Genomic DNA, 12,030 nt, shown 5'->3' with positions numbered 1-12,030 from the left:
TGTAGTGAGGGGTTAGAGAGGGTAGAAATTTGGGGGTTTTGGGAATGGTCCAGTTGGTCATTGGGTCTTTGGAAGCATAGGGGTTTGGCTTTGGTAGTTTTGAGGTGGAAGTTCTCATGATGATGAATTAAAGTGTTGAAATTTGGGAGCAGTTAAATAGTTTTTTGGGTTTGGAAAATTGAGGAGCAATTTCAATTAGGTTGTTCTATCCCAACAACATTTACTTTGCAAAGAAAAAACTGCCCAACAAAGATCATATTGTTGATCAAGCCACGAGGTATGTAATCTGGAAGCTCACGTCCCCAAATTGAAGTTTCCATAAGAGATTACAACATTTTGACAAGGTTCATATGTAAAATTGTAGATTGAATCAATTGGATGTGGATAGATTTGGTGGGCAAATGCGGTGGTTGAGAAGCCTCAAAATTCCATAGCAGTTAAAAACTTCAAAATTTTTAGATTTTGAAATGAAAGAGGAAGAGAAAGTGTGAGGGATATGGAGGATTAGTGACTCAATTTAATATGGTTGGGTTTAGTGGCGAAAGAAGTTATGCTCCATTGTTGGGGGGGGGGGGGGGGGGGGGGTATGAAAATACCAAACTGCCCTTTGAAATATGAATAATGACATAAGGTTAACAGTGTTATTAACAACATATATCAAAAGTGAGTTGCAGAGGAAAACTGAAGACTGGCCAATGATGCCTTGTATGATTAATAAAAACCTCTCTAACAGATAGTTTTGTAGTGACTTACACATGTCATTTTCTTGTTGACCATGAAAATCTCTGGGCAGCTGGCAAAGTGTTTTGCATATGAATATCTGCCAGTTGTTTTTTTTTATTTTTTATTTTTTATTTTTTATAAAAAAAAACTTGTACTAATAAGAAGTAGGGCAAATGTCCAAATACCCTAAAATCTTCCTTATCCTACCAAACTTATGGATTTCCCTATTATCCATAAGATAATTAGGTGGCGTTCGGTAACGTTTTCAAGTCATTTTTTCATTTTATAAAATGAAAATGGCTTGAAAATGCATTCGTTGGTCTGTTTTCAAAAATGTAGAAAATAATTTTTGAAAATAATTTTTTATTTTACTCGTAAAATAGGAAAACGACAAATAGAATTTTTCACCTTTGCATTCTCATATTTTAGAAAACACGGAGATATATTTTCCAAAACAAAGAAAAAAAAGAATGTGTTCTCTTCTTCCATATTCTCACGTCGCTCTCTTCTTCTCAGGTCTCTCTCTCATCTCTAGTCGCCATCTTCTCTCATTTTTGAAAATTATTTTTGGAATAAGCTAACAGACACATTTTCAGATCTCAAAAATCCAATCTTGTTTTCTCTTTTTTATTTTCAAAATTGGTTTTTGAAAAATCATTTTAAAAAACGTTACCGGACAAGCCCTTAATTTTTGTTCCCTAAAACCCAATTGAGTTCATTTTTTTATTTTTTGTTTGTTTTTGGGATTATTTTGCCCTCTTCCCTTCCCCTCTGTCATATAGAGATAAAGTTTTTTTTTTTTTTGGGGGGGGGGTGGTGTTAGTGAGGTCACTTGAGATTTATCGAAACTTGACCATAACCTCGTCAGAATTTGCCAGAACCTCGCCGGAGGTTGCTGGGTGCTCACTGGTCCTTGCTAGTCGTCGGAGGTCACTAGAGATCAATAGAGAGGACTACGGAGAACTCATAAAGTTCTAGAAGGTTTATTGACCTCCAAAAAAACTTGTATTGTCCCCCAATAAAAGTATTATTGAGGATCAATAATTAGTAGTGAAAAATGAAGACGTTCTTGATTTTGAAAGTCTTAGGAGGTTTGTTGACCCCTACAAGAATTTTATTGACCACAAATAAAAGTTTTGTTGAGAATCAATAAAATTGTTGGTAGATAGAGTACCACCATTTTCTTGTATAAATGAAATAAATCGATCAAATAAATAGGTATGAGATAATAGAAACTAATATTTTTTTAAAGTAATAGTCAACCATTTTATTAATAATAAACATAAGAAAAATTACAACTTATAGATGTAGAAACTACATCAAAATATAAAATAACAAGAGAAGTACTAGATGCAACAAAGTATCTGAAATAAAACCTCGCAAGGATACGAAGGGATGCAATTAAGCATTTGATGAGGCACCAGACAGAGTCCGGGCTATGTAAAACAGTACCAACAGTATGGTCGACCATACTTCCACGCAAAGATATACGTTGAATAGGAGGTAACCTTCTATCAAAGTAACCGCCGGTAGTATGACCGACCTTGCATACTCCACGCAAAATAAAGCGCTGAATAGAGAGCAATCTTCTACCTAAGTAACCAAAGAAGCAATTCCAACATGCAGATAAGTTTAGGGCCCAAAAACAGTCTCCTGGATCCCAAATGTGAACCCTAACAACTTCGGGCTCATTCACCAGCTGCCCGGCCCCAAGAAGGAAGGCCCAGCCCAAATTCCAGTTGAGCAACCCAACAGAATAGAGGCCCAGGCCCACCAGGGTACTTTGGGCACCTAAAGCCTCTCTGGGCACCAACCTTGATCGCGGCTCTGATAGCTACACCACCGCCCATCGTCGGAGAAGGCACCACCCAGTCCCAACACTTACCCAAGATGGCCAAGGACGCCTGACTCTCCGCACTATGCCAAAAACCTTAACACACTACACTTTTTGCACAACGAAAAAAAAAGTGTTGTGTGATGAAGGAAAGTGCATTAGACAACATGTTTACTAAATTTACGTTGTGTAAGGTGGTTAAAATTCTGAAGTTTTTATCTAGAGGATCATTGCACAATGGTTACAAGAATAATCTGTTGTGTGAATCAAAAAAAAAAAATTGTGGCAGATTTCCCTCCTAAATTGACTTAAATTTGGCTCCGAATTGTACCCTAGATGCCACTAAATTCTATAACAGTTAAGTTACTTGTGTTGTAGGAGTATACTTGCAAATCATCATACAATGGTTTTTAGTGTGTCGTTGTGCAAATGAGTGGCCAAATTTGGAGAAGTCTCCAAATGTGGCTGGTTTAGTTGGAAGAAGATAAATAAACAAAGAAGCGGATAATAACCTCAACAATGAAAATGGTTGTTAACAGACCACATTCTTGTCCTACATCAACAATGAAAGTGTAACTGGTTGTAAAACAATAGCAGCTATGTTTTGCACTTTTGCCAATAGACTATAACAACTTCTTCTTTAGACTTTGAATTGATCCTTTAAGTATCTACTAGAGAAAATTGATTCCTGACCCCATATTACCTTATGCATGTATTAGATTGAAAATCAATGAATTAATAATATATGTATGCATGAAACGATAATATAGAACCCCCTCCCTGCGTAATTCATCCGCACTTCGTTAGTTGATCTCCTTCTGAAACCCTTTCTTGGTCATTCATCTACCTTTTTCTTGATATATGAACTTTTTATTTTCCCTTTTTAGTAGTTAATTAATTCTTCTACCTCCTTTTGTATATATGAAACCAACTCCCATGTTAAGTTATATGTTCAAAGCTGATTTCTTGTGACAAACTTATTTGACTGAATCCTAAAGAATATAGGAAGCATACCAAAAACAGCAGGGCTCAACTGGTTGCGCTGATGGAACGGGCCAGGATTGTAGGGACTGGTTGTGGAGCATACAGCACCACTCCATCCACCATGAAATTCACAAACAATGCTATCTATACTCGAGTAGCATATATGACCCCCATCAGTATTTTGACAAGAACCACCACTGAAATTCCATTTTTGGGCAGCGATATTGTAACGCCCCGATTTGCACCTCTTCAAACGGAGTACGTTATAGTGCCGCGTGCCCTTAGAACCTAAGCTAAGATACTTAACACAAGTCCTAAAAACCCGCAAGGCAACACAAGGAAGTTTAAAATGCTTTAGTAAATACATGAAGAAAACTTGAGCATGGAAACAGTTGTTTATGTGAGGTGAAAACTATAAAACCATTGGAAATCCTTTAAAGAAAACAAATACAAGTCATTTCAAAACAATTATCGAATGTTCGTCCGGTTGAAGGCCAAAGTCCAAAAAATATACAAAAGAGGTATTTTACAAATAATCACAACCTCGGTAAAGAAGTTACACGGGAGTAAAGGAAATAAGTGAACCTGTCACGCGGATCTAACTCCGTCAATGACATAATTTGAAATATAAAGTAACTAAGCCATACCCAGCGTCATCTAGCTATCCCGTCTTCATACACAGTACTTGCATCCACAAACTGTTGTAGGGGTGAGCTTTCGTCCTCGCTGCTTAATAAGACTCTACCCCAACTAGGTGCAAAAATAATTTAAAATATAGGTGCCGACAAAGTAAGTGAGAAACAATGCATATAGATAAAAATGTTCGAAACCACAAACCGTAGTTCGTTTATAAAAATATAGTAGGGCCCAAAAGAATGAAACAGACCTGATGACCGATGGCTATGCCAACTACAACCTTACCACGATTAATATCGTTTACACTGGCAAGGTGTAGAGAGAGTGTCCACTTACGCCGTATCACCTAGAAGCAGTGCCACACCTCAACGGATGTCAGACACTCTTCAGTCCATACAGCCCCTCCGGAGGTTTAGGGGATCGAAACCCAAGGAAGTCGCTATGCTCCTCTCACTCTCAGGTCATCAAACAATATCTCATAGAAGAATCGAAAACACATTTTTCATGCATCAATAATTTCTATAAAGTACATGCATAAAAGTTACTACCTGAGTCGAGTCTAGAATCCCCTACCTGGAATATCGCAGCTTTGACTCCATTTGCTTTTCTAGGCCAACACCACCACCTTTCCCATTTTGGGCAACTAGAGTCCCTAAGTCCGACAACAATAGTATTTGAGTGTTAAAATCATTTTCCGATCAATGACACTTAGTGAATCTTATCGAGTCCAATTAATTATTTCCAAGTGACACTGCTTTACTCATTAATCGTAACCCATAATTTACTAAGCACACCCAAGTCTAAATTAAAATACGACCAAAGAAAAATTAGCATCCTCGTACCAATTTGCGATATATTCCAACTATGAACTTACAACAATACAGTTTACACAATAATATTTTCATTGGGGTCAATAATCCCTCATTCCCTTATCACTTTCCCAATTAATAATAATTTCCCCTTCATTTTGGCTTTATACAGATTCCTCTCTTGGCAACTCAACGTCAAGCCAAGTGCCCCTTTGGACTTATTCTCATACCAAAGTCATCATGCATCAAATCACAATTAAAAGGGAGCTGCAATACATACATATATATATATATATATATATATATATATATATATCACAGCAATTCTTATCTATTTTCATATCATTACCTTCGGTGAAAATCATAGTAACCACTCTCATTCTAGAGTGCCACACCCAAGTTTGGTCCAGCTCCACAAAGTCCCTTCTTGCGGCCTTCCACTCATGAACTTGACAGAGGCAAACAAAAATCATTTTAACCAAGTTCTAATCATCAGGTGATTAACCAAATTTTTATGTTTCAATATCATCAAAGGAGAGCCCAACTAACCTCAATTCCAAACAAGACTAAAACAGATGGGTTCACTCCCTTTGACGAAGAACACAGTAGCTGGGAAAAACCCTTCCTTTGCTCACTCCTCCACAATTTTACCCGGCACATAACAAGCCAATACATAGCACTTCGATTAACAAACTTCCATTCCAATAATTTCAGGCAGAAGACTTGAAGATAAACACAAAACTGATTTCAATTCTCCATGAGAAATAGCTCACCTTGTTATCTACTGGAATTTCCAGCAGCGAACGCCAGCGAGCTCTCCAACCAAACCGTTCCATGAATTGAACATAACCGAGCTCCAATTCAAGTTCTAGGACGAGAATTGTTGTCGGGAATGAACCCAAAAACACAAGGAAGCTGCCGTGAACAGTGAACTCCGACGACACCAAAAAACACAAATCATCAATCCGTCAATACCCAACCGAAATTGAAAACTGATTATACGGACATGTAGAGCTCGAAGAGCAGGTCACACTTCATACCTCATGCACGACAAACGATCGCCGGAAAATGCTGCGGAACCGCCAGAAAGTTAGAAAATTTCGAGCCTCGATTTTCTCTCCTCGCTCCTTGCATGGACGATCCGTGACAAGAGGCATGTCGGCGTCGTCAAGACGAACCGAACGGCACCGGTGCGCCGCCCTATCATCGCCAAATGGAGAGGTTCCGGTCGATCACTACGTAGCTCGTCAGGTCGTGTAAACGGGTCGAGAGCTCTGGGCTTCTCTCTACTTCTTCGAATTGTCGATCTAGTCTAGGACTCTAGGCTATATATATATATGGTCCTTCCTTGATTTTCAAAGTCTAGGACTCTAGGCTATATATATATATATGGTCCCGAAGATTCTGCCTTGATTTTCAATAGCTCTTATTAAACAAATAAGACGCAGACGGCCAAGATTCCATTGGAACATTTTCCTTTTCCTTTAATAATTTTCTAAATTTCAGAAATTCGTAATAAATAGCTCCCATATCCAAAAATTTCCATAAAATTATCACAAACTCGTCATGAAGCGTACTTGAATATCAAACCTTTAAATCGAATAGAGGGTCCCCTCAAGAAGAATTTAGAAAATATTCCCAAATGTCCTTAGCAATTACCGAGACTACAGATCAAATATCGAACTGTTTCACTTTAGCTCTTTGAAAATTTTCAGGGCTCACATTTCCAACCCCCTTAAAAGAAATTTCGCCCTCGAAATTTCACAAGACTCAGTTACTCAATATGAACTTATCATTCTCTTGTTGGACTCCAGTCCCCAGTGCAACTTTTATACTTAATTTGGGGTGTTGCCCAACATAGGACTTTGGACTACGGCGTAAGTGGACACTCTCGCTACAACCTTACCAGTGTAAACGATATTAATCGTGGTAAGGTTGTAGTTGGCATAGCGATCGGTCATCAGGTCTGTTTCATTCTTTTGGGCCCTCCTATATTTTTATAAACGAACTACGGTTTGTGGGTTCGAACATTTTTATCTATATGCATTGTTTCTCACTTACTTTGTCGGCACCTATATTTTAAATTATTTTTACACCTAGCTGGGGTAGAGTCTTATTGAGTAGCGAGGACGAAAGCTCACGCCTACAACAGTTTGTGGATGCAGGTACTGTGTATGAAGACGGGATAGCTGGACGACGCTGGGTGTGGCTTAGTTACATTATATTTCAAATTATGTCATCGACAGAGTTAGATCCGCTTGACAGGTTCTCTTATTTCCTTTACTCACGTGTAACTTCTTTACCGAGGTTGTGATTATTTGTAAAATACCTCTTTTGTATATTTTTTGGACTTTGGCCTTCAACCGGACGAACATTCGATAATTGTTTTGAAATGACTTGTATTTGTTTTCTTTAAAGGATTTTCAATGGTTTTATAGTTTTCACCTCACTTAAACAACTGTTTCCCTGCTCCAGTTTTCTTCATGTATTTACTAAAGCATTTTAAACTTCCTTGTGTTGCCTTGAGGGTTCTTAGGACTTGTGTTAAGTATCTTAGCTTAGGTTCTAAGGGCACGCGGCACTGTAATGTACTTGGTTTGAAGAGGTGCAAATCAGGGCGTTACAGATATCATAGCCCATACACGGAATGTCTTCCTAACACTCATCGATATCTGAAACATAACTAAGCCTAAGATTAAGAATGGAATTGTAATCCATGCATGAATGAGTATGATGGCATGCATGAAGTTAATAATATTTATACTTGAATTGACTAGATTGAGCCATTTTTTGGCTAAAAAAAAAAAATCAGGTCTGGCCATGGAAATATCAAAACAATCAAACAAGGTTGGCCTTGTAAAATTGGAGTTTACATTGATTTACATACCTTGACAAGGTTGGACAAGAAAGGGGTTTCCATCATAGCCAGCTGGACAGAAACACTGAAGCATTGGAAGATTGTTTGTTGGAGAAGTGGCATTAAATAAATTGCAATACGGTGTTGGGTCGTCATCTTGTCGCAACGTTATATTCCGAAAATACTGTAAGGAATCAAGTAATGAATTATCCATATATGGTATACTCGATAAAGTAAAACCCAAATCTGTCTTTGCAATGAATTTTTCATACGATGTGAATGATGAACTGTTCTTGTCTAAGCTTAACCTCCATTCTAGCACCACAGGAACGTTGTCCATATCCTTGATGTCTCCAAAATTTGATATATTATTCTGAAACCATTCTTGGTCAACCATAAATGCATAGCTATGGGCAGATAATATTGCATCTTGTTGCTTTCCGCTATCTGATTTTGCAGATTCAGATTGCAACTCAGTACTTATCTCACTGAGATATTGAGGAAGAGTAGTCTGGCAACAGTTAGTGACAAAACCCGACCCAAGTTTCACCCCGAAATCCGAATAAGAGCTTGCGGGACCCATTTAAAGGAAATCCTGACGAAAAATCGGCAGAACCTCCCCTAAAATGAGCTACCCAAAAAATTTCCAAAACCTGGATATGCTTAAACTAAACTCACACACAAAGGTACATCCCAATATTTACATTCCAAGTGCATATGTTACATTTCAAAAGTATGAATACTACTACAATTTCAACACAATAACAAATTCTGAAACATTAACACTCTCCAAAATAAAAGGTTGTCAGAGCAGTGCTACATAACTAAGCCGATATTGAACAAGGTAGGTTATAAGTATTAACCTACAGTCAAAAATAGAAGCGCTGATTCCTATGCCTCAAGTCCTGGACGTGATTCGGCAAATCTGAAATCTGGGCATTTGAAAAACGAAGGGCCCAGGGGAAAACATTTAAAATCTGTTAGAGTGAGTGGACAAAACTAAAATAAGTTATGAAACGATTAATTGAATGCTTCCCCATTTCTCTTGTTAACAAAACCAACATGCAGCGAGATTCCACAATATTTCTAACTCAATCCTTTTCAAGAAAACTCATTTGATGATTAGGAAGGATTCCTTCCTAATCATCTTATGCCATCTGGGAAAGACTGCCACCCAGATGACGCATCGGAAGAGACTGCCAACCAGAGTAGGAGGCGGTGGGTAGAAGTGACTGCCAACTAGCCACAGGTAGTTGGAAGGGACTGCCAACTAACTACCTCATGTCATCTGGAAGGGACTGCCAACCAGGTGACGCATCGGATGGGACTGCTAACCGGGCTGTAGTCTGGAAGGGACTGCCAACCAGACTATTACCTAGAAGGGACTGCCAACTAGGTAAGATACGCATGCGCTGGAAATATCCTCCTAACCAAATCTTTTCTTCACATTCATTTCTTTCCATGAACCATATTTACTCAAACAGTAATCCATTTAAAAACTTAATACCATGCTGCATGCATTATTTAAGTATAAATAAAAGTCCACCAGATGAGTCTCGCTGCTAAACCTGTTGTCTGTCTGTATCTTCCTCACTCGAGGGCTCAGCACGTCCTGTAGTAATTGACAGGATATAGTTACCTCAATAAGGAAATAATCTAATAAACAAAGCTTAATCCTTTGGAAAATAATTCTCATTACACATAATTCCTCTAACAACCAAATTCTCCAATTTCAGAATTTTCTTTATGATTTCAACGTCCTCAAAGAAACTTTAACCTTCACAAGGATCGCTCAACAACTTGGCCAATTTAATTCCAACTCCTTAACTATACTTAACCACCAAATTATAAAATTATTCCCTTTTCAAAATTTCCAAATTCTTTCTCCAATTTCTCCACCAACAATTAGCCAACAAGGTTACAACAAAACATTTTCTTCCAAATTTCCAATTTCTCTTTTGACATTCGAAATCCATTTTACTTCTCCAACCTCTCAACAATCTCAACTCATCACTATCCAAACAACCTTAAATCTAACACAAAATTCATAGATTAAATCTAACAGTTTCTATACCTGCAACAACAACCAAATTCAAGTAGAAATGTCAGAAAAAATAAAACAAGAACTCAAGAATTCGACAGTTACTGTTCACGGTACTGTTCACAGTCTCAAACACCTTCAAATCTTCCTCCACCAATCAAAACGAGCTGCAACAAGGTTAGGAACACGTTCAGCACTTCCCCAACAACCAAAACCGCCAAAGAATCCGGCCGGAAATCGGAGATCAAGGTAGAACCCAATTTCCCCATTTCTGGAAATTCCTCTTCAAACTCAAAAATCCAAGGTACCCAAGAGGAAAACTTACATGACTAAGTAGAGAAGGAGGAGAGGATCACACCAAGCCGAACGGCCCGTCCTGGGGTGGCCGGACAGTGGCGAAACAGCCGGAGGGAGTGCAGCGGCGAAAAAAAAATAAAAGAGGGAGGGTGGCTCGGGTTTTGTCCCGTTCTCTCTCTTCTTTTCTGTTTTGTTTCCTCTTCCCAAAAATAAAAACTCACCCTTTTAATATAACCAAGCTCTGAATAGTAAATTTCTGTTTTTGGTCAAAACTTTCCCGATAAAACTCCGATTTAAACCAACTACAAATCCACGAACTCGATTTCCCATAAACTACGACATTCTCAAATAAATTCCTTAACTCAACGGACAAAGAAAAGTCAACTCTTCGGTCAATAACGGTAAAAACCTAACTCATAAAGATTTTAAGGTATGGGGCATTACAATCTCCCCACCTTATAAAATTTCATCCTCGAAATTGTACCTGTCATGGAAAAAGATGTGGATACTGTCGCCTCATTTGCTCCTCCGGTTCCCAAGTAGCTTCCTCAATGAGATGGTTCCTCCATAACACCTTAACCAAAGGTATAACCTTACTTCGGAGTACTTGCTCACTGCGATCAAGGATCTGTACTGGTTCTTCTTCATATGTTAAATCTTCTCTAAGTGTAATGGGTTGAGCTGGCACTACAAAAAACAATTCCAATGGCTACAGCAATTAGCGTCGGAGCCAAAATGCCATCGCCAATGGTCATAAATTTGCTACGGGAAACAAGCTGTCGCAAAATTGAAATTAATTTGCGACGGCAATTGAGAGCCGTGGCATAAAAATAATTCAATTGCGACGGCATTAAAGATGCGGTAGTTACCATTTTCTTGATTCTTGCTACGCTATAATTGCCGTAGCCATTTTTACTTTTCAACTTGGTTTTTTTGATATAACATTTGGGTGGTAAAATTACAAACAAACTTAACCTAGCTCTACAAGGCGCCATGAGACAAAAATTAGATGCACCAAAAATTTTACTTCCGATGAATGAAACCTCATACTCCATCTTCCCCCCTTCTCAACCTTAAAACTTTTCTTCATCTTCTATGAAGACTCATCTAAATCTGAAAAACTTCATACCCCATAGTCAGTACTGACATTCTTCTCTATCACTCTCTCAAGCTGGGTTCAATTCACTCTCTCAATTATCTTCTCCCTCGCTCTCTCAAGTTGGGTTCAATTTGCTGGGTTCAATTCACTCTCTCAAGTATCTTCTCTCTCCCATCAGTGGGTTCAATTCAGTTAGTTCAAATTATCAAATGAAAGAGATAAGATTTTTGTAGTCTGAGAGGAATTAAGTATAGAAAATTTGTTTGGGTATCTGAAATTACTTTCGATTTTGCTTATTTGTGGAAGAACTATTATGTTTTTTTGGTTTTGGTGGTTGGGTATGTCAATTGGGTTTCGATTTGGTATTGAAAAATCTTGTCAAAATCTCTTGTTTGATGGTATATTATTTTTCAATCGATAGCCTTGAATGATTAGTTGGTATTGTCTCTCAAATAATATGAATGGAGCTTACCTTTAATTTGGTCAAATGTTGATTGATTATTTTGATATATAATAAATACAACAGCTATTCTTTACGGGCTTTGCTATACTTGTATCTTAGTCCTCCCCCTATGTTCATTCTTTTTTCTTCTTCCCCTTATTATTTAACTCTCTGGTGTTATTTGGTTGCTCGAGTGATTAAAGCATTGTAATTGTTGATTACAGGTACAAGAACCCTTGGAGTATCAGTAAGATAGACCAAGCCGTGTCAAATCCAAAAGCACTTGCTGCATTCCAGGCTGTGCTTTT

General features: G+C 38.1%; 1 long non-coding RNA gene across 1 annotated transcript; it reads right to left on the bottom strand.

The window, feature by feature from the left end:
- Positions 1–4,009: 4,009 nt before the first annotated feature.
- Positions 4,010–6,291, bottom strand: LOC121050560. Its single transcript, XR_005803434.1, has 2 exons — positions 5,336–6,291; positions 4,010–4,829 (listed from the first exon to the last, which is right to left on the bottom strand). It is a non-coding gene; the product is annotated as an uncharacterized LOC121050560 (long non-coding RNA).
- Between the last annotated feature and the right edge of the window lie 5,739 nt (positions 6,292–12,030).

This window comes from Rosa chinensis, chromosome 7 (genome assembly GCF_002994745.2).
Source record: "Rosa chinensis cultivar Old Blush chromosome 7, RchiOBHm-V2, whole genome shotgun sequence".
Taxonomy (NCBI): Eukaryota; Viridiplantae; Streptophyta; class Magnoliopsida; order Rosales; family Rosaceae; genus Rosa; species Rosa chinensis.
This window is presented reverse-complemented; position numbering and strand designations above follow the sequence as displayed.